General features: G+C 74.2%; 5 non-coding genes and 2 pseudogenes across 5 annotated transcripts; all 7 read right to left on the reverse strand.

Moving 5' to 3' along the window:
• Positions 1-762: 762 nt before the first annotated feature.
• Positions 763-881, reverse strand: LOC129499295 (5S ribosomal RNA). The gene has a single exon (XR_008662343.1). It is a non-coding gene; the product is annotated as a 5S ribosomal RNA (ribosomal RNA).
• Positions 882-2,553: 1,672 nt separating this feature from the next.
• Positions 2,554-2,672, reverse strand: LOC129499296 (5S ribosomal RNA). The gene has a single exon (XR_008662344.1). It is a non-coding gene; the product is annotated as a 5S ribosomal RNA (ribosomal RNA).
• Positions 2,673-4,341: 1,669 nt separating this feature from the next.
• LOC129499298 (5S ribosomal RNA) lies at positions 4,342-4,460 on the reverse strand. The gene has a single exon (XR_008662346.1). It is a non-coding gene; the product is annotated as a 5S ribosomal RNA (ribosomal RNA).
• A 1,671-nt stretch (positions 4,461-6,131) lies between these two features.
• LOC129499299 (5S ribosomal RNA) lies at positions 6,132-6,250 on the reverse strand. The gene has a single exon (XR_008662347.1). It is a non-coding gene; the product is annotated as a 5S ribosomal RNA (ribosomal RNA).
• A 1,669-nt stretch (positions 6,251-7,919) lies between these two features.
• Positions 7,920-8,038, reverse strand: LOC129499300 (5S ribosomal RNA). Its single transcript, XR_008662348.1, has one exon. It is a non-coding gene; the product is annotated as a 5S ribosomal RNA (ribosomal RNA).
• Positions 8,039-15,337: 7,299 nt separating this feature from the next.
• On the reverse strand, positions 15,338-15,461 carry LOC129499327 (5S ribosomal RNA; annotated as a pseudogene).
• Positions 15,462-21,062: 5,601 nt separating this feature from the next.
• Positions 21,063-21,186, reverse strand: LOC129499326 (5S ribosomal RNA; annotated as a pseudogene).
• Positions 21,187-23,557: the final 2,371 nt, after the last annotated feature.

Raw genomic sequence — 23,557 nt, forward strand, 5'->3', positions numbered from 1 at the left:
GCCGACGGGGCCTGAGGCCCCCCGGAGGTCGGGCCATCTGGTGTCCTGGGCACGCGGTGCGTGGACGACGGGGCTGAGGGCCGAAGGGACGGTGGTCCGCGGGGGAGGGAGGGCATGTCCTTCGGAGAGAAGGTGCAGGCGGACCCGGGCCGAAGGTGGATGTGGTTGCGGGTGGCTGGGTGGCTTGGTCGCTGGGGGCGGTGCCAGGGAATTGGTAGGGCCGGGGGGCGGTCCTGGGGGCGGAGATAAGGGCGGAGCGAGGAGGGCCCGCAGGGAGGCCCGGCCCCCCGCCCCCGCCCCCGACCCCGGCCCCCGGCCCCCGGCCCCCAAAGAGCCCCCACCCGGCCCCCCGGAGGGGCTCGCAGTCCTGCGGAGACGGGATCCGGCCCCCGCCCGTCTCCCCCCAGCGACCGCCCCCTCCCCGGCCCAGCCCCGAGGTTCCGGCCGTCGCCCCGTCCCCTCCCTCGGCCCCCTTCGTGCCCCCTCGGCCCCCTGGGACGCGCGGCCGGCTAGGCCGTGGGTGGGCGTGGGTGAAGGGCTGCGAGGTTGAAGTGCTGAGCGGAAGAGGAGGTGGTGTATGTGGGTGGCGTCCCTCCCGTGCAGCGGGCGCCCTCGGTGCCCCGCGGCGCCCTGCGGTGCTCCGGGCGGGGCGGGGGCCCTGCCGCGGCCGCCGCCGCCGCCGCCGCCGCCGCCGCTTCGGGCGAGGGGGGCGTTGGCGGCAAAGGGACAGACAGGAAGGCCGGCAAAAGGCCGAAGAAAAAAAGCCTACAGCACCCGGTATTCCCAGGCGGTCTCCCATCCAAGTACTAACCAGGCCCGACCCTGCTTAGCTTCCGAGATCAGACGAGATCGGGCGCGTTCAGGGTGGTATGGCCGTAGACGTCCGCGGCTGCCGCTGGGCGCCCCAAGAGCCTGCTCTGCGCCTCTCCAGGCCAGGCGGCCGCCGCTCCTCAGCCCTCCGCCCGCCCTGTGCGGCCCGCCTGAACGCGCCTGCCTGCCTGCACGCCTGCATGCTCGCCCGCCGGCCCGACTGATTGACTGACCGGCTCCCGCGCCGCGCCCGGGGCGGCGGAGGGCGCCTGCCCCGGACCGGGGGTGGCGGGGGGGGGGGGAGGAGTGGGGGGGGGCCAGTACGCCTCCCGCCCCCCCGGAGCGGAGTCTGTCGCGGCAGCCCGGGCGCGCTCCCGTCCCCGGCCTGGCGGGCGCGTCGCCGCCGCTCGGCTCCCCGGATGGCAGGCCGTGCCACATCGGGCCGTTCACTTTGTCTGTGTGTGGGGGGTGGGGGGATGCGGCGGCCCGGCGCCGGCCGGCCCCTGGCCTCTCCTGTTCTTCAGCCGGCCTGGCTCAAAGCCAAGCCGGGGCCGCCCGCGCCGCCGGACCCCGTCCTCGGACAGGCAGGGACACAGTCACCGGTGCCCACGACAGACACACACACACGCAGACGGAAGGACACAGGCACTCGGGGCTGGGCCACACGGCCCGTGGGGGCGAGGCAGCCACCCCGCCGGAGGGGCGCAGGCCCTGGAGCTGCCTTAGGAGCCCTGGCAGCCGCAGGCCCCGCAGCCACGGTGTCAGGGATGCCGTTCTGCTCCCATTCCTGCCCATGAGCCGAACCGCCGCCGCGGGTCCGTGTGCCCGTGTGCGTGCGCGGCGCCCACGCCCAGGCGCGGGGCGGGCGTCTCTTGTGTGTCTCGCTGTGTTCCGTGCGGCTCTTTCGGCCTGGGTGCCGGCCCGCCCCCGCGTCGCTGTGGTCTTGGCTGTTGCGGGGACACGGAGCGCGGAGCCCGGTGCCGACGGGGCCTGAGGCCCCCCGGAGGTCGGGCCATCTGGTGTCCTGGGCACGCGGTGCGTGGACGACGGGGCTGAGGGCCGAAGGGACGGTGGTCCGCGGGGGAGGGAGGGCATGTCCTTCGGAGAGAAGGTGCAGGCGGACCCGGGCCGAAGGTGGATGTGGTTGCGGGTGGCTGGGTGGCTTGGTCGCTGGGGGCGGTGCCAGGGAATTGGTAGGGCCGGGGGGCGGTCCTGGGGGCGGAGATAAGGGCGGAGCGAGGAGGGCCCGCAGGGAGGCCCGGCCCCCCGCCCCCGCCCCGACCCCGGCCCCCGGCCCCCGGCCCCCAAAGAGCCCCCACCCGGCCCCCCGGAGGGGCTCGCAGTCCTGCGGAGACGGGATCCGGCCCCCGCCCGTCTCCCCCCAGCGACCGCCCCCTCCCCGGCCCAGCCCCGAGGTTCCGGCCGTCGCCCCGTCCCCTCCCTCGGCCCCCTTCGTGCCCCCTCGGCCCCCTGGGACGCGCGGCCGGCTAGGCCGTGGGTGGGCGTGGGTGAAGGGCTGCGAGGTTGAAGTGCTGAGCGGAAGAGGAGGTGGTGTATGTGGGTGGCGTCCCTCCCGTGCAGCGGGCGCCCTCGGTGCCCCGCGGCGCCCTGCGGTGCTCCGGGCGGGGCGGGGGCCCTGCCGCGGCCGCCGCCGCCGCCGCCGCCGCCGCCGCCGCTTCGGGCGAGGGGGGCGTTGGCGGCAAAGGGACAGACAGGAAGGCCGGCAAAAGGCCGAAGAAAAAAAGCCTACAGCACCCGGTATTCCCAGGCGGTCTCCCATCCAAGTACTAACCAGGCCCGACCCTGCTTAGCTTCCGAGATCAGACGAGATCGGGCGCGTTCAGGGTGGTATGGCCGTAGACGTCCGCGGCTGCCGCTGGGCGCCCCAAGAGCCTGCTCTGCGCCTCTCCAGGCCAGGCGGCCGCCGCTCCTCAGCCCTCCGCCCGCCCTGTGCGGCCCGCCTGAACGCGCCTGCCTGCCTGCACGCCTGCATGCTCGCCCGCCGGCCCGACTGATTGACTGACCGGCTCCCGCGCCGCGCCCGGGGCGGCGGAGGGCGCCTGCCCCGGACCGGGGGTGGCGGGGGGGGGGGGAGGAGTGGGGGGGGCCAGTACGCCTCCCGCCCCCCCGGAGCGGAGTCTGTCGCGGCAGCCCGGGCGCGCTCCCGTCCCCGGCCTGGCGGGCGCGTCGCCGCCGCTCGGCTCCCCGGATGGCAGGCCGTGCCACATCGGGCCGTTCACTTTGTCTGTGTGTGGGGGGTGGGGGGATGCGGCGGCCCGGCGCCGGCCGGCCCCTGGCCTCTCCTGTTCTTCAGCCGGCCTGGCTCAAAGCCAAGCCGGGGCCGCCCGCGCCGCCGGACCCCGTCCTCGGACAGGCAGGGACACAGTCACCGGTGCCCACGACAGACACACACACACGCAGACGGAAGGACACAGGCACTCGGGGCTGGGCCACACGGCCCGTGGGGGCGAGGCAGCCACCCCGCCGGAGGGGCGCAGGCCCTGGAGCTGCCTTAGGAGCCCTGGCAGCCGCAGGCCCCGCAGCCACGGTGTCAGGGATGCCGTTCTGCTCCCATTCCTGCCCATGAGCCGAACCGCCGCCGCGGGTCCGTGTGCCCGTGTGCGTGCGCGGCGCCCACGCCCAGGCGCGGGGCGGGCGTCTCTTGTGTGTCTCGCTGTGTTCCGTGCGGCTCTTTCGGCCTGGGTGCCGGCCCGCCCCCGCGTCGCTGTGGTCTTGGCTGTTGCGGGGACACGGAGCGCGGAGCCCGGTGCCGACGGGGCCTGAGGCCCCCCGGAGGTCGGGCCATCTGGTGTCCTGGGCACGCGGTGCGTGGACGACGGGGCTGAGGGCCGAAGGGACGGTGGTCCGCGGGGGAGGGAGGGCATGTCCTTCGGAGAGAAGGTGCAGGCGGACCCGGGCCGAAGGTGGATGTGGTTGCGGGTGGCTGGGTGGCTTGGTCGCTGGGGGCGGTGCCAGGGAATTGGTAGGGCCGGGGGGCGGTCCTGGGGGCGGAGATAAGGGCGGAGCGAGGAGGGCCCGCAGGGAGGCCCGGCCCCCCGCCCCCGCCCCCGACCCCGGCCCCCGGCCCCCGGCCCCCAAAGAGCCCCCACCCGGCCCCCCGGAGGGGCTCGCAGTCCTGCGGAGACGGGATCCGGCCCCCGCCCGTCTCCCCCCAGCGACCGCCCCCTCCCCGGCCCAGCCCCGAGGTTCCGGCCGTCGCCCCGTCCCCTCCCTCGGCCCCCTTCGTGCCCCCTCGGCCCCCTGGGACGCGCGGCCGGCTAGGCCGTGGGTGGGCGTGGGTGAAGGGCTGCGAGGTTGAAGTGCTGAGCGGAAGAGGAGGTGGTGTATGTGGGTGGCGTCCCTCCCGTGCAGCGGGCGCCCTCGGTGCCCCGCGGCGCCCTGCGGTGCTCCGGGCGGGGCGGGGGCCCTGCCGCGGCCGCCGCCGCCGCCGCCGCCGCCGCCGCTTCGGGCGAGGGGGGCGTTGGCGGCAAAGGGACAGACAGGAAGGCCGGCAAAAGGCCGAAGAAAAAAAGCCTACAGCACCCGGTATTCCCAGGCGGTCTCCCATCCAAGTACTAACCAGGCCCGACCCTGCTTAGCTTCCGAGATCAGACGAGATCGGGCGCGTTCAGGGTGGTATGGCCGTAGACGTCCGCGGCTGCCGCTGGGCGCCCCAAGAGCCTGCTCTGCGCCTCTCCAGGCCAGGCGGCCGCCGCTCCTCAGCCCTCCGCCCGCCCTGTGCGGCCCGCCTGAACGCGCCTGCCTGCCTGCACGCCTGCATGCTCGCCCGCCGGCCCGACTGATTGACTGACCGGCTCCCGCGCCGCGCCCGGGGCGGCGGAGGGCGCCTGCCCCGGACCGGGGTGGCGGGGGGGGGGGGAGGAGTGGGGGGGGCCAGTACGCCTCCCGCCCCCCCGGAGCGGAGTCTGTCGCGGCAGCCCGGGCGCGCTCCCGTCCCCGGCCTGGCGGGCGCGTCGCCGCCGCTCGGCTCCCCGGATGGCAGGCCGTGCCACATCGGGCCGTTCACTTTGTCTGTGTGTGGGGGGTGGGGGGATGCGGCGGCCCGGCGCCGGCCGGCCCCTGGCCTCTCCTGTTCTTCAGCCGGCCTGGCTCAAAGCCAAGCCGGGGCCGCCCGCGCCGCCGGACCCCGTCCTCGGACAGGCAGGGACACAGTCACCGGTGCCCACGACAGACACACACACACGCAGACGGAAGGACACAGGCACTCGGGGCTGGGCCACACGGCCCGTGGGGGCGAGGCAGCCACCCCGCCGGAGGGGCGCAGGCCCTGGAGCTGCCTTAGGAGCCCTGGCAGCCGCAGGCCCCGCAGCCACGGTGTCAGGGATGCCGTTCTGCTCCCATTCCTGCCCATGAGCCGAACCGCCGCCGCGGGTCCGTGTGCCCGTGTGCGTGCGCGGCGCCCACGCCCAGGCGCGGGGCGGGCGTCTCTTGTGTGTCTCGCTGTGTTCCGTGCGGCTCTTTCGGCCTGGGTGCCGGCCCGCCCCCGCGTCGCTGTGGTCTTGGCTGTTGCGGGGACACGGAGCGCGGAGCCCGGTGCCGACGGGGCCTGAGGCCCCCCGGAGGTCGGGCCATCTGGTGTCCTGGGCACGCGGTGCGTGGACGACGGGGCTGAGGGCCGAAGGGACGGTGGTCCGCGGGGGAGGGAGGGCATGTCCTTCGGAGAGAAGGTGCAGGCGGACCCGGGCCGAAGGTGGATGTGGTTGCGGGTGGCTGGGTGGCTTGGTCGCTGGGGGCGGTGCCAGGGAATTGGTAGGGCCGGGGGGCGGTCCTGGGGGCGGAGATAAGGGCGGAGCGAGGAGGGCCCGCAGGGAGGCCCGGCCCCCCGCCCCCCCCCGACCCCGGCCCCCGGCCCCCGGCCCCCAAAGAGCCCCCACCCGGCCCCCCGGAGGGGCTCGCAGTCCTGCGGAGACGGGATCCGGCCCCCGCCCGTCTCCCCCCAGCGACCGCCCCCTCCCCGGCCCAGCCCCGAGGTTCCGGCCGTCGCCCCGTCCCCTCCCTCGGCCCCCTTCGTGCCCCCTCGGCCCCCTGGGACGCGCGGCCGGCTAGGCCGTGGGTGGGCGTGGGTGAAGGGCTGCGAGGTTGAAGTGCTGAGCGGAAGAGGAGGTGGTGTATGTGGGTGGCGTCCCTCCCGTGCAGCGGGCGCCCTCGGTGCCCCGCGGCGCCCTGCGGTGCTCCGGGCGGGGCGGGGGCCCTGCCGCGGCCGCCGCCGCCGCCGCCGCCGCCGCCGCCGCGCTTCGGGCGAGGGGGGCGTTGGCGGCAAAGGGACAGACAGGAAGGCCGGCAAAAGGCCGAAGAAAAAAAGCCTACAGCACCCGGTATTCCCAGGCGGTCTCCCATCCAAGTACTAACCAGGCCCGACCCTGCTTAGCTTCCGAGATCAGACGAGATCGGGCGCGTTCAGGGTGGTATGGCCGTAGACGTCCGCGGCTGCCGCTGGGCGCCCCAAGAGCCTGCTCTGCGCCTCTCCAGGCCAGGCGGCCGCCGCTCCTCAGCCCTCCGCCCGCCCTGTGCGGCCCGCCTGAACGCGCCTGCCTGCCTGCACGCCTGCATGCTCGCCCGCCGGCCCGACTGATTGACTGACCGGCTCCCGCGCCGCGCCCGGGGCGGCGGAGGGCGCCTGCCCCGGACCGGGGTGGCGGGGGGGGGGGGAGGAGTGGGGGGGGGCCAGTACGCCTCCCGCCCCCCCGGAGCGGAGTCTGTCGCGGCAGCCCGGGCGCGCTCCCGTCCCCGGCCTGGCGGGCGCGTCGCCGCCGCTCGGCTCCCCGGATGGCAGGCCGTGCCACATCGGGCCGTTCACTTTGTCTGTGTGTGGGGGGTGGGGGGATGCGGCGGCCCGGCGCCGGCCGGCCCCTGGCCTCTCCTGTTCTTCAGCCGGCCTGGCTCAAAGCCAAGCCGGGGCCGCCCGCGCCGCCGGACCCCGTCCTCGGACAGGCAGGGACACAGTCACCGGTGCCCACGACAGACACACACACACGCAGACGGAAGGACACAGGCACTCGGGGCTGGGCCACACGGCCCGTGGGGGCGAGGCAGCCACCCCGCCGGAGGGGCGCAGGCCCTGGAGCTGCCTTAGGAGCCCTGGCAGCCGCAGGCCCCGCAGCCACGGTGTCAGGGATGCCGTTCTGCTCCCATTCCTGCCCATGAGCCGAACCGCCGCCGCGGGTCCGTGTGCCCGTGTGCGTGCGCGGCGCCCACGCCCAGGCGCGGGGCGGGCGTCTCTTGTGTGTCTCGCTGTGTTCCGTGCGGCTCTTTCGGCCTGGGTGCCGGCCCGCCCCCGCGTCGCTGTGGTCTTGGCTGTTGCGGGGACACGGAGCGCGGAGCCCGGTGCCGACGGGGCCTGAGGCCCCCCGGAGGTCGGGCCATCTGGTGTCCTGGGCACGCGGTGCGTGGACGACGGGGCTGAGGGCCGAAGGGACGGTGGTCCGCGGGGGAGGGAGGGCATGTCCTTCGGAGAGAAGGTGCAGGCGGACCCGGGCCGAAGGTGGATGTGGTTGCGGGTGGCTGGGTGGCTTGGTCGCTGGGGGCGGTGCCAGGGAATTGGTAGGGCCGGGGGGCGGTCCTGGGGGCGGAGATAAGGGCGGAGCGAGGAGGGCCCGCAGGGAGGCCCGGCCCCCCGCCCCCGCCCCGACCCCGGCCCCGGCCCCCGGCCCCCAAGAGCCCCCACCCGGCCCCCCGGAGGGGCTCGCAGTCCTGCGGAGACGGGATCCGGCCCCCGCCCGTCTCCCCCCAGCGACCGCCCCCTCCCCGGCCCAGCCCCGAGGTTCCGGCCGTCGCCCCGTCCCCTCCCTCGGCCCCCTTCGTGCCCCCTCGGCCCCCTGGGACGCGCGGCCGGCTAGGCCGTGGGTGGGCGTGGGTGAAGGGCTGCGAGGTTGAAGTGCTGAGCGGAAGAGGAGGTGGTGTATGTGGGTGGCGTCCCTCCCGTGCAGCGGGCGCCCTCGGTGCCCCGCGGCGCCCTGCGGTGCTCCGGGCGGGGCGGGGGCCCTGCCGCGGCCGCCGCCGCCGCCGCCGCCGCCGCCGCCGCTTCGGGCGAGGGGGGCGTTGGCGGCAAAGGGACAGACAGGAAGGCCGGCAAAAGGCCGAAGAAAAAAAGCCTACAGCACCCGGTATTCCCAGGCGGTCTCCCATCCAAGTACTAACCAGGCCCGACCCTGCTTAGCTTCCGAGATCAGACGAGATCGGGCGCGTTCAGGGTGGTATGGCCGTAGACGTCCGCGGCTGCCGCTGGGCGCCCAAGAGCCTGCTCTGCGCCTCTCCAGGCCAGGCGGCCGCCGCTCCTCAGCCCTCCGCCCGCCCTGTGCGGCCCGCCTGAACGCGCCTGCCTGCTGCACGCCTGCATGCTCGCCCGCCGGCCCGACTGATTGACTGACCGGCTCCCGCGCCGCGCCCGGGGCGGCGGAGGGCGCCTGCCCCGGACCGGGGTGGCGGGGGGGGGGGGAGGAGTGGGGGGGGCCAGTACGCCTCCCGCCCCCCCGGAGCGGAGTCTGTCGCGGCAGCCCGGGCGCGCTCCCGTCCCCGGCCTGGCGGGCGCGTCGCCGCCGCTCGGCTCCCCGGATGGCAGGCCGTGCCACATCGGGCCGTTCACTTTGTCTGTGTGTGGGGGGTGGGGGATGCGGCGGCCCGGCGCCGGCCGGCCCCAGGCCTCTCCTGTTCTTCAGCCGGCCTGGCTCAAAGCCAAGCCGGGGCCGCCCGCGCCGCCGGACCCCGTCTCGGACAGGCAGGGACACAGTCACCGGTGCCCACGACAGGACACACACATCACGCAGACGGATGGACACACAGGCACTCGGGGCTGGGCCACGACGTGGGGCCCCCCGTGGGGGCGAGGCAGCCACCCCTCCCGGAGGGGCGCAGGCCCTGGAGCTGCCTTAGGAGCCCTGCAGCCCCGCAGGCCCCGCAGGCCACGTGTCAGGATCCGTTCTGCTCCCATTCCTGCCCAGCCCATGAGCCGAACCGCCGCCGCGGTCCCGTGTGACCCGTGTTGCGTGCGCGGCGCCCAACGCCCAACAGGCCGCGGGCAGCGTCTTCTTGTGTTACCTCGCTGTGTTCCCGTGCGGCTTCTTATCGGCCTGGTGCCTGGCCCCCGCCACCCCGCGTCGCGTTTGCTTGGCTGTTGCGGGAAACGGAGCGCGGAGCCCGGTGCCGACGGGGCCTGAGGCCCCCCGGAGGTCGGCGCCATCTTGTGTCCTGGGCACGCGGTGGTGGAACGACGGGGGCTGAGGGCCGAAGGGACGGTGGTCCTCGGGGGAGGTTGGGCATGTACTTCGTAGAGAAGGTGCAGGCCGGTCCCGTGCCAAGGTGGATGTGGTTGCGGTGGCTGGGTGGCTTGGTCGCTGGGGGCGTGTCCAGGCAAATTGGTAGGGTAGGGCCGGGGGGCGGTCCTGGGGGCGGCGATAAGGGGCGGACGAGGATGGCCCGCAGGGAGCCGGCCCCCGCCCCCGAACCCCGGCCCCCGTCCCTCACGGCCCCCAAAGAGCCCCCACCCCGGCCCCCCGGAGGGGCTCCAGTCCTGCGGAGAAACGGGATCCGGCCCCCGCCCCGTCTCCCCCCAGCGACCCGCCCCCCCTCCCCGGCCGGAGCCCCGAGTTCCGGCCGTCGCACCCGTCCCTCCCCTCGGCCCCCTTCCGTGCCCCCTCGGACCCCCTGGGACGCGCGGACCAGGCTAGGCCGGGGTGGGCGTGGGTGAAGGGCTTCGAGTTGAAGTGCTGAGGCGGAAGAGGAGGTGTGTAGTGGTGTTGCTCCCTCCCGTGCGAGCGGGCGCCCTGGTGCCCCGCGGCGCCTGCGGTGGCTCCGGCGGGGCGGTGGGCCCTGCAGCGGCCGCCGCGCCGCCGCCGCCGCCGCCAGCTTCGGGCGAGGGGGGGGGAGCGTTTGGCGAAAGGACAGTACAGGGAGGCCGGCAAAAGGCCGAAGAAAAAAAGCCCTACAGCACCCGTATTCCCAGGCGGTCTCCCATCCAAGTACTAACCAGAACCGACCCTGGCTTAGCTTCCGCGATCAGACAATCCCGTTGCGCGTTCAGGGTGGTATGGCCGTAGACGTCCGCGCTGCCGCTGGGCGCCCCAAGAGCCTGGCTCTGGCGCCATCTCCAGCCAGGCGGGCCGCCGCTCCTCAAGCCCTCCGCCCGCCCCTGTGGCGGGCCTGCCTTAACGCGCCAAGCCTGCCCTGCACGCCTGCAATGCTCGTCCCGCCCGGCCCGACTGATTGACTGGACAGGCTCCCGCCCGCGCCCGGGCGCGGAGGGCGCCTGCCCCGGACCGGGGGTAGCCGGTGGGGGGGGAGGAGTGGGGGGGGGGCCAGTACGCACTCGCCGCCCCCCCGGAGCGGAGATCTGTCGCAGCAGCCCGGGCGCGCTCCCCGTCCCAGGCCTGGCGGAGGCGCGCCTACGCCGCCAGATCGTCTCCCCGGATGGCAGGGCCGTGCCACATCGGGCCGTTCACTTAGTCTGGTGTGGGGGGTGGGGGATGCGGGCGGCCCGGCGCCGGCCGGCCCCTGGCCTCTCGTGTTCTTCAGCCCGCCTGGCCAAAGCCAAGCCGGGGCCCGCCCCCGCGCCGCCGGACCCCGTCCTCGACAGGCAAGGGACACAGTCCACCGGTGCCCACCGACAGACACACACAAACGCAGACAGGAAGGACACAGGCACTCGGGCTGGCCACACGGCCCGTGGGGGCGAGGCAGCCCACCCCGCCGGAGGGGCGCAGGCCCTGTGAAACAGCCTGCCTTAAGGAGCCCTGGCAGCCGCAAGGCGCCCGCAGCCACGGTGTCAGGGAATGCCGATCTGCTCCCATTCCCTGCCCATGAGCCGAACCGCCCGCCGCGGGTCCGTGTTGCCCGTGTGCGAGCGTCGCGCCCACGCCCAGGCGCGGGGCGGGCGTCACTTGTGTGTCTCGCAAGTGTTCCGTGCGGCTCTTTCGGCCTGGTGCCGGCCCCGCCCGCCGCGTCGCGTGGTCTTGTCTGTTGCGGGGAACACGACGGAGCGCGGAGCCCGGTGCCGACGGGGCCCTGAGCCCCCCCCGGAGGTCCGGGGCCATCTGGTGTCCTGGCACGCGTTGCGTGGACGAACGGGGCTGAGGGCCGAAGGGACAGGTGTCCGCGGGGGAGGGAGGGCATGTCCTTTCCTTTCGTAGAGAAGGGTGGCAGGCAGGCGGTACCCGGGCCCGAAGGAGATGTGGTTGCGGGTGGCTGGGTGGATTGGGTCGCTGGGGGCGGTGCCAGGGAATTGGTAGGGCCGGGGGGCGGTCCTGGGGGCTGAGATAAGGGAGGAGCGAGGAGGGCCCGTCAGGGAGGCCCGGACCCCCGCCCCCGCCCCCGACCCCGGCCCCGGCCCCCGCCCCCAATATAGCCCCCATCCCCCGCCCCCGGAGGGGCTCGCAGATCCCTGCGTAGACTGGAATCCGGCCCCCAACGCCGTCTCCCCCCAGCGACCGCACCCCCTCCCCGGCCCAGCCCCCGAGGTTCCGGGCCGTCGCCCCGTCCCTCCCTTCGGCCCCACTTCGTGCCCCCCCTCGTGCCCCCCTGGGAACGCGCGCCGGCTAGCCGTGGGTGGGCGTGGGTGGGTAAGGGCTGCGAGGTTGAAGTGCTGAGCGGAAGAGGAGGTGGTGTATGTGGGTTGCGTCCCTCCCCTGCGCGGGCGCCCTCCTGCCCCCCGCGCGCCCTGCGGTGCTCCGGGCTGGCGGGGGCCCTGCCGCGGCCACGCCTTCCGCCAGCCGCCCGCCGCCGCCGCCGCTTCGGGCGAGGGGGGCGTTGGCGGCAAAAGGGACAGACAGGAAGGCCGAGAAAAAAAGCCACAGGCACCCGTATTCCCAGGCGGTCTCCCATCCAAGTAACTAACAAGATGCCCACCCTCTTAGCTTCCGAATCATACACTACAGATCGGGCGCGATCAGGGTGGGTATGGCCGTTAGAACGTCCGCGCTGCCGCTGGGCGCCCCCAAGAGCCGCTCTGCGCCTCTCCAGGCCAGCGGCCGCCGCTCCTCAGCCCTCCCGCCCCGCCCTGGCGCCCGCCTGAAACGCGCCTGCCTGCCTTCAACGCCTGCATTGCTCGCTCGCCCGCCGCCCGACTGATTGACTGAACCGGCTCCCAACGGCCCCACCGCGCCCGGGGCGCGGAGGCGCCTGCCCCCCGACCCGGTGGTGGCGGGGGGGGGGGAGGAGTGGGGGGGGCAGTAACGCCTCCCGCCCCACCCAGACGGAGTCGTCCGCGGCAAGCCCCGGGCGCGCTCCCCGTCCCCGTCCTGGCGGGCGCGTCGCCGCCGCTCTTCGGCCCCACCGGATGGCAGGCCTGCCACATCGGCCGTTCACTTATGTCTGTGAGTGGTGTGGGGGGATTTGCCGCGGCCCCGGCGCCGGCCGGCCCCCTGGCCTCGTCCGTTCTTCAGCCGGGCCTGGCTCAAAGCCAAGCCGGGGCCGCCCCGCACGCCGGACCCCGTCCTCAGTACAGCAGACACAGTCACCGGTGCCCACGACAGACACACACACACGCAGACGGAAGTGACCACAGCACCTCGGGGCTGGGCCACACGGCCCGTGGGGGCGAGGCAGCCACCACCCGGAGGGGCGCAGGCCCTGGAGCTTTTGCCTTAGGAGGCCCTGGCAGCCGCAGCCCCGCAGGCCGCCACGGTGTAGGGATGCCGTTTCTGCCCCATTCCATCCCATAGCCGAACCGCCGCCGCGGGTCCGTGGTGCCCCCGGTGGTGTGCGTGCGCGGCGCCCACGCCCAGGCGCGGGCGGGTGTCTCTTGTTGTGCTCGCTGGTGTTCCGTGCGGCTCTTTCGGCCCGGGAGCCGGCCCGCTCCCAAGCGTCGCTGTGTCTTGGCTGTTGGCGGGGACACGGAGCGCAGGATCCCGTGCCGACGGGGACGGGGCCTGAGTCCCCCCAGGAGGTCGGCGCCATCTGGTTTGTCCTGGGCACGGCGGTGCGTGGACGAGACGGGGCTGAAGGGCCGAAGGGACGGTGGTCGCGGTGGGAGGGAGGGCATTCCTTCGGAGAGAAGTTGGTGCAAGGCGGAACCGAGCCGAAGGTGGATTGGTTGCGGGAGGCTGGTGGCTTGGTCGCTGGGGGCCGGTGCCAGGGAATTGGTGAGGGCCGGGGGGGCGGTCCTGGGGCGAGATAAGGGCGTAGCCGAGGAGGGCCCGCAGGGAGGCCCGGCCCCGCCCGCCCCCGACCCCCCCCCGCCCCCGGCCCCCAAAGAGGCCCCCACCCGGCCCCCCGGAGGGGCCTCGCAGTCCTGCGGAGAAGGATCCGGCCCCCGCCCGTACCTCCCCCCCCAGCGAACCGCCCCCTCCCCGCCCAGCCCCGAGGTTCCGGCCGTCGCCCCGTCCCCTCCCTCGGCCCCACTTCGTGCCCCTCGGCCCCTGGGACGCGCGTGCCGGCTAGGGCCGTGGGTGGGCGTGGTGAAGGGCTGCGAGGTTGAAAGTGCTGAGCGGAAGAGGAGGTTGTGTATGTTTGTGCGTCCCTCCCGTGCAGTGCGGGCGCCCCCGGTGCCACCGCGGCGCCCTGCGGTGCTCGGGCGGGGCGGGGGCCTGCCCGCGGCACGCCGCCGCCGCCCGGCCCCTCGCCGCCGCCGCCAAGCTTATCGGGCGAGGGGGCGTGGCGTCAAATGGACATACAGGAAGCCGGCAAAAGGCCGAAGAAAAAAAAGCCTACAGCACCCGTTTATACCCGGCGGTCGCCCCATCCAAGTACTAAACCAGGCCGACCCTGCTTAGCTTTCCGAGACAGACGAGATCGGGGCGCGTTCAGGTGGTATGGCCGTAGACTCCCGCGGCTGCCGCTGGGCCGACCCCAAGAGCCTGCTCTGGCGCCTCTCCTAGGCCAGGCGGCCGCCGCTCCTCAGCCCTCCGCCCCGCCCTGTGCGGCCCGCCTGAACGCGCGCTGCCTGCCCTCACCGCCTGCATGCTCGCCCCCCGCCCGCCCGACTGATTGAACTGAACCGCTCCCGCGCCGCGCCCGGGGCTGCGGAGGGCGCCTGCCCCGGACCGGGGTGGCGGCGGGGGGGGGGGCCAGTACCCTCCCGCCCCCCCGGAGCGGACACACACAGTTAGGCTGGTCTGAGTCTACAGCAGCGGACCGGGCTCGCTCCCGTCCCCTGCCTGGCTGGCGCGTCGCCCGCCCGGCTCGGCTCCCCGGATGGGCCAAGCCGTGCCACATCGGGGCCGTTCACTCACTTTGTCCTGTGTGTGGGGGGTGGGGGGATGCGGCGCCCGGCTCCGTCCGGACCCCTGGCCTCATCCTTTCTTTCACCGCCAGGCTCAAGCCAAGCCGGGGCCGCCCGCACACGCCGCCAGAGGGGTAACCACCCCCCGTCCTCAGGACATGCAGGGACACAGTCACCGGTGCCCACGACAGACACACTTTACTCAACGCAGACGGAATGGACACAGGCACTCGGGCTGGGCCCACACGGCCCCGTGGGGGCGAGGCAGCCACCCCCGCCGGAGGGCGCAGGCCCCTGAGCTGCCTTAGGAGCCCTGTCAGCCGAAGGCCCCGCATCCACGGTGTCATGGGATTGCCGTTCTGCTCCCATTCCTGCCAATAGCCGAACCCCGCCGCCGCGGGTCCCGTGTGCCCGTGTGCGTGCCCGCGCCCACGGCCCAGGCGCGGGGACGGCGTCTCTGTGTGTAACGCTGTGTTCCGTGCGGCTCCCTTTCTGCCTGGGTGCCGGCCCGCCCGCGTCGCTGTGGTCTTGGCTGTTGCGGGGAACACGGAGCGCGGAGCCCGGAGCCGACGGGGCCTGAGGCCCCCCGAGGTCGGCCATCTTGGTGTCCTGGGCACGCGGTGCGTGGACTAACGGGGCCTGAGGGCCGAAGGACGGTGGTCCGCGGGGGGAGGGAGGGGCATGGTCCTTCGGAGAGAAGGTGCAGGCGGACCCGGGCCGCAGGTGGATTGGTTGCGGGTGTCTGGGTGGCTTGGGGTCGCTGGGGCGGTCCAGGTAATTGGTAAGGGACCCGTGGCGTCCTTTGGGGGCGGAGATAAGGGCGGAGCGAGGAGGTCCCGCAGGGAGGACCCGGCCCCCCGCCCCCAGACCCCGGCCCCCCGGCCCCCGGCCCCCAAAGAGCCCCCACCCTCCGGCCCCCCGGAGGGGCTCGCATACTGCGGAGGACGGATTCCGCCCCCCGCCCGTCTCCCCCCAGCGACCGCCCCCTCCCCTGCCCAGCCCCAGAGGATTCCGGCCGTCGCCCCCTCCCGTCCCCATCCCTCGGCCCATTCGTGCCCCCTCGGCCCCCTGGGACGCGCGGCCTTCAAGCCTGTGTGTGGGCGTGGGTGAAGTGCTAGCGAGGTTGAAAGTGCTGAGCGGAAGAGTAGGTGGTGTAATGTGGTGGCGTCCCCTTCCCGTGCAGCGGGCGCCCTCGGTGGGCCCGCGGCGCCCAGCGGTGCTCCGGTCGGGGCGGGGGCCCTGGCCGCGGCCCGCCGTCCCCCCGCCCGGCCGCCGCCCCGCCGCCAGCATTCGGGCGAGGGGGCGTTGGCGGCAAAGGGACAGGACAGGAATGCCTGCAAAAGGCCGAAGAAAAAAAGCCTACAGCACACCCGGTTATTCCCAGGCGGTCTTCCCATCCAAGTACTAACCATAAACCGACCCTGCTTAGCTTCCGAGATCAGACGAGATCGGGCTCGTTCAGGGTGGTATGGCCGTAGAACTCCGCGGCTGCCGCCTGGGACGCCCCCAAGAGCCTGCTCTGCGCCTCTCCAGGCCAGGCGGCCGCCGCTTCCTCAGCCCCTCACCGCCCGCCGCCTGTGCGGGCCCCGCCTGAACGCGCCTGCCTGCCTGCACGCCTGCATGTCGCCCCGCCGGCCCGACTGATTGACTGACCGGCTCCCCGCGCACGCGCCCAGGGGCGGCGGAGGGCGCCTGCCCCGGACCGTGGGTGGCGGGGGGAGGGGGAGAGTGGGGGGGGGCCAGTACGCCTCCCGCCCCCCCCGGAGCGAGTCTGTCGCGGCAGCCCGGGCGCGCTCACAATCCCACCGTCCCCGGCCTGGCGGGCGCTCGCCGCCGCTCGGCTCCCCGGATGGCAAGGGCCGGGCCAACATCGGCCGTTTCACTTTGTCTGTGTGTGGGGGTGGGGGATGGCGGCCGGCCACGGCGCGGCCGGACCCCTGGCCTCTCCTGTTCCTATCAGCCGGCCTGGCTCAAAGCCAAGCCGGGGCCACGCACCGCCGCCCGCCCGGACCCCGTCCCTCGGACAGGCAGGACACAGTCAACGAGGTCCCACGACAGACACACAACACAATCAGACGGAAGGACACAGGCACTCGGGCTTGGGCCAACACGGCCCGTGGGGGCGAGGCAAGCCACCCCCCGCCGGAGGGGGCGCAGGCCCTGGGCTGCCTTAGGAGCCCTGGCAGCCTCCCCCCCACCCCTCCTCACGCCCCACCCCCCCCCTGCCGCAGGCCCCCGCAGGCCCACGTGTCAGGGATGCCGTTCTGCTTCCCATTTCCTGTCCCATGACCGAACCGCCGCCGCGGGTCCGTGTGCCCCGTGTGCGTGCGCGGCCGCCCACGCCCAGGCGGGCGGGGCGGCTCGTCTCTTGTGTGTCTCCGCTGTGTTTCCGTGCGGCTCTTTCGGCCTGGGTGGTGCCGCCCGCCCCCGCGTCGCTGTGGTCTTGGCTGTTGCGGGGACACGGAGCGCGGATCCCGGCCGACGGGGCCCTGAGCCCCCCCCCCGGAGGTCGGGCCATCGGTGTCCTGGGCACGCGGTGCGTGTACGCCGGGGCTGAGGGCCGAAGGGACGGTGGTCCCGCGGGGGAGGGAGGGCATGTCCTTCGGAGAGAAGGTGGCAGTGCGGACCCCCGGCCGAAGGTGATGTGGTTGCGTGCTGGGTGGCTTTGTCGCTGGGGCGGTGCCATGGAATTGGTAGGCCGGGGGCGGTACCTGGGGGCGGAGATAAGGGCGGAGCGAGGAGGGCCCGCAGGGAGGCCCGGCCCCCCCGCCCCCAGCCCCCGACCCCGGCCCCCGGACCCCCCGTCCCCCAAAGAGCCCCCCCCCCCCCGGCCCCCCCGTAGGGCTCGCAGTAGTCCTGCGGAGACGGGTATCCCGGCCCCCCCGCCCCGTCCCCCCCCAGCGACCGCCCCCCTCCCCGGCCCAGCCCCGAGGTTCCGGCCGTCGCCCCGTGCCCCAATCCCTCGGCCGCCCTCGTGCCCCCTCGGCCCCCTGGGACGCGGTCGGGGGGTGGTGGCGGGTGTATGTGATGACATAGAGTGTGTTCATCTGGTAGGAGTGTACACTAGACGTGGACTAGGCCGTGGGTGGGCGTTGGGGGGTGAAGGGCTGGGAGGTTGAAGTGCTGAGCGAAGAGGAGGTGGTGTATTTGGGTGGCATCCCTCCCGTGCAGGCGGGCGCCCTCGGTGCACCGCGCGCCCTGCGGTGCTCCGGGCGGCGGGGCCCCTGCCACGCGGCCGCCGCCGCCATGCCAGCCGCCGCCGCCGCCGCTTCGGCGAGGGGGCTTGGCGGCAAAGGGACAGACAGGAAGGTGCCGGCAAAAAAGGCCGAAGAAAAAAGCCTACACACCCCGGTATTCCCCAGCGGTCTCCCCATCCAAGTCCTAACCAGCCCGACCCTGCTTATCTCCGAGATCAGACGAGATCGGTCGCGTTCAGGTGGTAAGGCCGTAGAAACGTCCGCGGCTGCCTGCTGGGCGCTCCCAAGAGCCTGCTCTGGCGCCTCTCAGGCCCAGGCGCCGCCGCTCCTCAGCCCTCCCGCCGCCGCCCTGTATTTTTGGCGGCCCGCCTGAACGCGCCTGCCTGCCTGCCCGCCTGCATGCTCGCATCCGCACCGGCCCGACCCTGATTGACTGACCGCTCCCGCGCCAGCGGCCATGGGCTCGGAGGGCGCCTGCCCCGGACCGGGGTGGCCGGGGGGGTGGGAGGAGTGGGGGGGGCCAGTAAGCCTCCCGCCCCCCACGGAGCGGAGTCTGTCCGCGGCAGCCCTGGCGCAGCTCCCGTCCCCGGCCTGCGGGACCAGCGTCGCCGCCGCTCGGCTCCCGAATGGTCAGCCGTCCACACTCGGGCCGTCACTATTTTTCTGTGTGTGTGGGGTGTGGGGGATGCGGCGGCCCGGCGCCGGCCGCCCCTGGCCTCTCCTGTTCTTTTCAGCCGGCCTGGCACAAAGCCAACCGGGGCCGCCCGCGCCGCCGGACCCCTAGTCCTCCGACAGGCAGGGACACCGAGTCACCGGTGCCCACGACAGACACACATACACGAACACGCAGACGAAGGAACAACAGGCACTCGGGCTGGGCCACACGGCCCGAGGGGGCGAGGCAGCCACCCACCGCCGGGGGGCGCAGCCCTGGCGCTGCCTTTAGGAGCCCTGGCAGCCAGCAGCCCCGCAGCCACGTGTCAGGGATGCCGTTCTGCTCCCATTCCTAGCCCCATGAGCCGAACCGCCCGCCGCGGTCCGGTGCCCGTGTTCCGCGGCGCGCGGCCCCAGGCCCAGGCCTGGGCGTCGTCTCATTGTGTGTCCTCGCATGTGTTCGTGCGGCTCTTTGGCTGGGTGCCGGCACGCCCATCCGCGTCGCTGTGGTTCTTGGCTGTTTGCGGGGGCACACGGACGCGGAGCCCCGGGTGCCGACGGGGCCTGTAGGCCCCCCGGAGGTCCCGGTCCCCACTGGTGTCCCTGGGCACGCGTGGCGTTGGACGACGGGCTGAGGCCGAAGGTACGTTGTCCGCGGGGGAAGGCGGGCAGTACATCGGAGAGAATGAGCAGGCGGACCCCGGGTCGAAGTGGATGTGGTTGCGTGGTGGCTGGTGGCTTGGTCGCATGGGGGCGTGCCAGGGTGAATTGGTAGGGCCGGGGGGCGGTCCTGGGGGCGGAGATAAGGGCGGATGCGAGGAGGGCCCGCAGGGAGGGCCTCGGCCCCCCCCGCCCCCGCCCCCGACCCCGGCCCCCGTCCCCCCGGCCCCCAAAGAGCCCCCACTCCCCCCCCGGAGGGGCTCGCAGTCCTGCGGAGACGGGATCCGGCCCCCGCCCGACACCCCCCAGCGACCGCCCCCTCCCCGGCCCAGCCCCGAAGGTTCCGGCCACGCCCCGTCCCCACCCTCGCCCCCTTCGTGCCCCCTCGGACCCCCCTGGACGCGCGGTCCGGCGAGCCGTGGGTGGGGCGTGGGAAGGGGCTGCGAGGTTGGAAGTGCTGAGGCGGGCGGAAGAGTAGGTGGTGTAGTGGTGGCGTCCCTCCCCCGGCAGGCGTCGCAACAACCTCAGGTGCCCTCCGCGGCGCCCTGCGGTGCATCCGGGCGGGCGGGGGCCCTGCCGCGGCCCGCCGCCGGCCGCCGCCGCCGCCGCCGCATCGGCGAGGTGGGGCGTTGGCGGCAAAGGACAGAACAGGAAGGCCGTCAAAAGGGCCGAAGAAAAAAAGCCTAACAGCACCGGTATTTTTTTTCCCCAGGCGGTATCTTCCCATCCAAGTACTAAACCAAACCGACCCAGCCTTAGCTGTCCGAGATCAGACGAGATCGGGAGCGCATCAGGGTGGTATGCCCGTAGACTCCGCGGCAAGCCGCTGGGCGCCCCAAAGAGCTGCTCTTGCGCCTCTCCAGGCCAGGCGGGCCGCCGCTCCTCAGCCCTCCTCCCGCCCTGTGCGCCCGCCTGAACGCGCCTGCCGCCTGCTACGCCTGCATTGCTTCGCACCCCCCCCGTCCCGACTGATTACTGACCCGGCTCCCCCCGCCGCGCCCGGGTGCGGCGGAGGGCGCCTCCCCCCGGACCGGGGGTGGCGGGGGGGGGGTGGAGAGGGGGGGGCCCAGTACGGCCTCCCGCCCCCCCGGAGCGAGTCTGTCGCCGCAGCCCCGTGCGCGCACGCCCGTCCCCGGCCTGGCGGGCGCGTCGCCCGCCCGCTCGGACCTCCCGGATGGCAGGCCGTGCCACATCGGGCGTTCACTTTGTCTGTGTGTGGGGGTGGGGGATGTGCGGGCGGCCCGGCGCCGGCCGCTCCTGGCCTCTCCTGTTCTTCAGCCGGTCCTGGCTCAAAGCCAAGCCGGGGCCCGCGCCCCAGCACGCCGCCGACCCCGTCCTCGACCAGGCAGGGACCACAGTCAACCGGTTGCCCACGACAGACACACAACAAAACACGTACAGACGGAAAGGACACAGGGCACTCTACTCGGGTGGCTGGGCCACACGGCCCGTGGGGCGAGCAAGCCACCACCCGCCGGAGGGCGCAGGCCCTGGACTGCCTTAGAGCCCTGGCAGCCAGCCGCAGGCCCCGCAGCCACGGTGTCAGGGATGCCGTCTGGCCCCATTCCTGCCTCATGAGCCGAACCGCCGCCGCGGGTCCGTGTGCCCCGTGGTGCGTGCGCTCGCCCACGCCCAGCCGCGGGGCGGGGCGTCTCTGTGTGTCTCGCTGTGTTTACCGTGCGGCTCTTTCGGCCTGGGTGCCGGCCCGCCCCAGCGTCGCTGTGGTCTTGGCTGTTGCGGGGACACGGACGCGGAGCCCGGTGCCGCGCGGGGGGGCCTGAGCCCCCCGGAGGTCGGGCCATCTGGTGTCCAGTGCACCGCGGTGCGTGTACGACGGGCTGAGGGCCGAAGGGACGGTGGTCCCCGCGGGGAGTGGAGGGCATGTCCTTCGAGAAGAAGGTGCAGGCGGACCCCGGGCCCAGAATGGTGGATGTGGTTGCGGGGTGCTGGGTGGCTGGTATCGCTGGGGCGGTGCCAGGGAATTGGTAGGGCCGGGGGGGCGGTCCTGGGGCGGAGATAAGGGCGGAGCGAGGAGGGCCCGCAGGTGAGGCCCGCCCCCCGCCCCCGCCCCCAGACCCCAGGCCCCCGGCCCCCGGCCCCAAAGAGGCCCCCCCCACCCCGGCCCCCCGGAGGGGCTGCAGCTCCTGCGGAAGAAGACGGGATCCGTCCCCCGCCCGTCTCCCCCCCCAGCGACCGCCCCCCCCCCCGGCCCAGCCCCGAGGTTCCGGCCTTTCGCCCCGTCCCTCCCTCGTCCCCCTTCCGTGCCCCCTCGGCCCCCTGGGACGCGCGGCCGGCTAGGCCCGTTGGGGTGGCCGTGGGTGCAAGCGGCTGCGAGGTTGAAAGTGCTGAGCGGAAGAGGAATGGGTGGTGTATGTGGGTGGCGTCCCTCACCGTGCAGCGGGCGCCCCTCGGTGCCCCGCGTGGCTCCTCGGTGCTCCGGCGGGGCGGGGGCCCTGCCGCGGCCGCCGCCCGGCCAGCCGGCCGCCGCCGCCAGCCGCTTTCGGGCGAGGGGGGCGTAGGCGCAAAGGGAACAGACAGTAAGCCGGCAAAAAAGGAGCCCGAAGAAAAAAAGCCTACAGCACCCCTGTATTTCCCCCGGCGGTCCTCCCATCCAAGTACTACACCAAGCCCGACCCTGCTTAGCTTCCGAGATCAGACGAGAACGGGCGCGTTCAGGGTGGTATGGCCGTAGACTCCGCGGCTCTGCCGCTGGGCGCCCCAAGTAGGCCTGCCTGCGCCTCTTCACCAGGCCAGCGGCCGCCGCTCCTCGACCCTCCCGCCCGCCCCAGTGCGGCCCGCCTTGGAACGCGCAGCCTTCCTGCCGCCTGCAACCCTGCATCTCCGCCCGACGGCCCACTGATTTTACTGACGCGCTCCCCGCTCCGCGCCCGTGGGGCGCGGAGGGCGCACTGCCCCGGACCGGGGTGGCGGTGGGGTGTAGGAGTTGGTGGGGGGGCCAGTACGCCCTCCCGCCCCCCTCGGTAGCCGGAGTCCTGTCGCGGCAGGCCGGTCGCGCTCTCCCCGTCCACCCCGGCACTGGCGGGCGCGGTCGCCGCCGCTCGGCTCCCCGGAAGGCAGGGCCGTGCCAAATCGGGCCGTTCACTTTGTCTGTGTGTGTGGGGGTGGGGGGAGCGCGGCCCGCGCCGCCGCCCCTGGCCTCTCCTGTTCTTCAAAGCCGGCCTGGCTTCAAAGCCAAGCCGGGGCCGCCCGCGCCGCCTGTAACCCCGTCCGACAGGCAGGGACACAGTCAACCACCGGTGCCCCACGACAGACACACACACGATAAAACGCAGACGGAAGGTACACATGGCACTCGGGCTGGGCCACACGGCCCGTGGGGGCTAGGGCAGGCACCCCGCCGGAGAGGCGGTCATGCCCTGGAGAGCTGCCTTAGGACCCTGGCAGCCGCAGGGGCCCCGCCCGGCCCCACGGTGCATGGATGCCGTTTCTGCTTCTTGCTCCCATTCCTCCCAATGAAAGCCGAACCGCCTCGCGGGTCCGTGTTCCCGTGTTGCGTGCGCGCGCCCACAAGAGCCCAGTTCGCGGGGCGGGCGTCTTCTATGTGTGTCCTCGCTGTGTTTCCGTGCGGCTCTTCGTCCAGGGTGCCGCCCCGCCCCCGGCGTCGCTTGGTCTTGGCTGTTTGCGGGGACCCGGAGCGCGGAGCCCCCGGTGCCGACGGGGCCCTGAGGCCCCCCCGAGGTCGGCCATACTGGTGTCCTGGGCAAACGGCGTGCGTGGACACGACGGGGGCTGAGGGCCAAGGGAACGGTGTTCCGCGGGGAGGGGGCGGGCATGTACTTCGGAGAGAAGGGTCTGGCGGACCCGGGTCCGATGGTGGATGTGGTTAGCGGGTGGCTGTGTGGCTGGTCGCTGGGGGCGTGCCAGGGAATAGTGTAGGGCCCGTGGCGTCCTTGGGGGCGGAGAATAAGGGCTGGACGAGGAGGGGCCCGCAGGGAGTCCCGCCCCCCGCCCCAGACCCCGGCCCCGCCCCACGGCCCCCAAAGAGCCCCCACCCGGCCCACCCGAGGGCTTCGCAGTGTCCTCGGAGACGGATCCGGCCCCGCCGTCTCACCCCCCAGCGACCGCCCCCCACCCACGCCCAGCCCCGAGGTTCCGGCCCGTCGCCTCCGTCCTCCCCTCCCTCGCCCCCTTACGGTCCCCCTCGCCCCCTGGGACGCGCGGCCGCCTAGGCCGTGGGTGGGCGTGGGGTGAAGGGCTGAGTGTTGAAGTCCTGAGCGGAAGAGAAGGTGGTGTATGTGGTGTGGCAGTCCCTCCCGAGCACGGGCGCCCCCTCGGGTGCCGCCGCGGCGCCCTGCGGTGCTCCGGGCGTTTCGGGGGCCCTGCCGCGGCCGCCGCCGCCGCCGCCGCCGCCGCCGCCGCTTCCGGGCGAGGGGGGTATGGCTGGCAAGGGGAACAGACAGGAAGGCCGGCAAAAGGCCGAAGAAAAAAAGCCATACAGACACCCGTATTCACCCTAGGCCGGTCTCCCATCCAAGTACTATACCAGGCCGACCCTGCTAGCATCCGAGATCAGAAGACTAGATCGGCGCGCGCGTTCAGGGTGGTAAGCCGTAGACGTCCGCTGGCTGCCTGCTGGGGCGACCCAAGAGCCTGCTCTCGCCTCTCCAGGCCAGGCGGCCGCCGCATCCTCAGCCCTCCGCCCGCCCTGTGCGGCCCGCCTGAACGCGCCTGCCTGCCTGCAACGCCACTGCATGCTCGCAATACCGCCGGCCCGACTGATTGACTGACCGGCTTCCCCCAGCGGCCGCGGCCGGGCGGCTGAGTGGCTCCTGCCCCCGACCGGGGGTGGCGGGGGGGGGGGGGAGGATGGGGGGGGGCCAGTACGCTCCCGCCCCCCCGGATCGGAGTCTGTCGCGGCACGCCCCGGGCGCGCTCCTCCCCTCCAAACCCGTCCTCCCCGGCCTGGCGGGCGCGTCGCCGACAGCTCCCGGCTCCCCCCCGGATGGCAGGCCGTGCCACATCGGGCCGTTCACCTTTGTCTGTGTGTGGGGGTGAGGGGGGATGCGGCGGCCCGCGGCCGGCCGGCCCCTGCCTCAACCTGTTC

Source organism: Nyctereutes procyonoides, unplaced genomic scaffold, assembly GCF_905146905.1.
Source record: "Nyctereutes procyonoides isolate TBG_1078 unplaced genomic scaffold, NYPRO_anot_genome, whole genome shotgun sequence".
NCBI classification, from domain to species: Eukaryota; Metazoa; Chordata; class Mammalia; order Carnivora; family Canidae; genus Nyctereutes; species Nyctereutes procyonoides.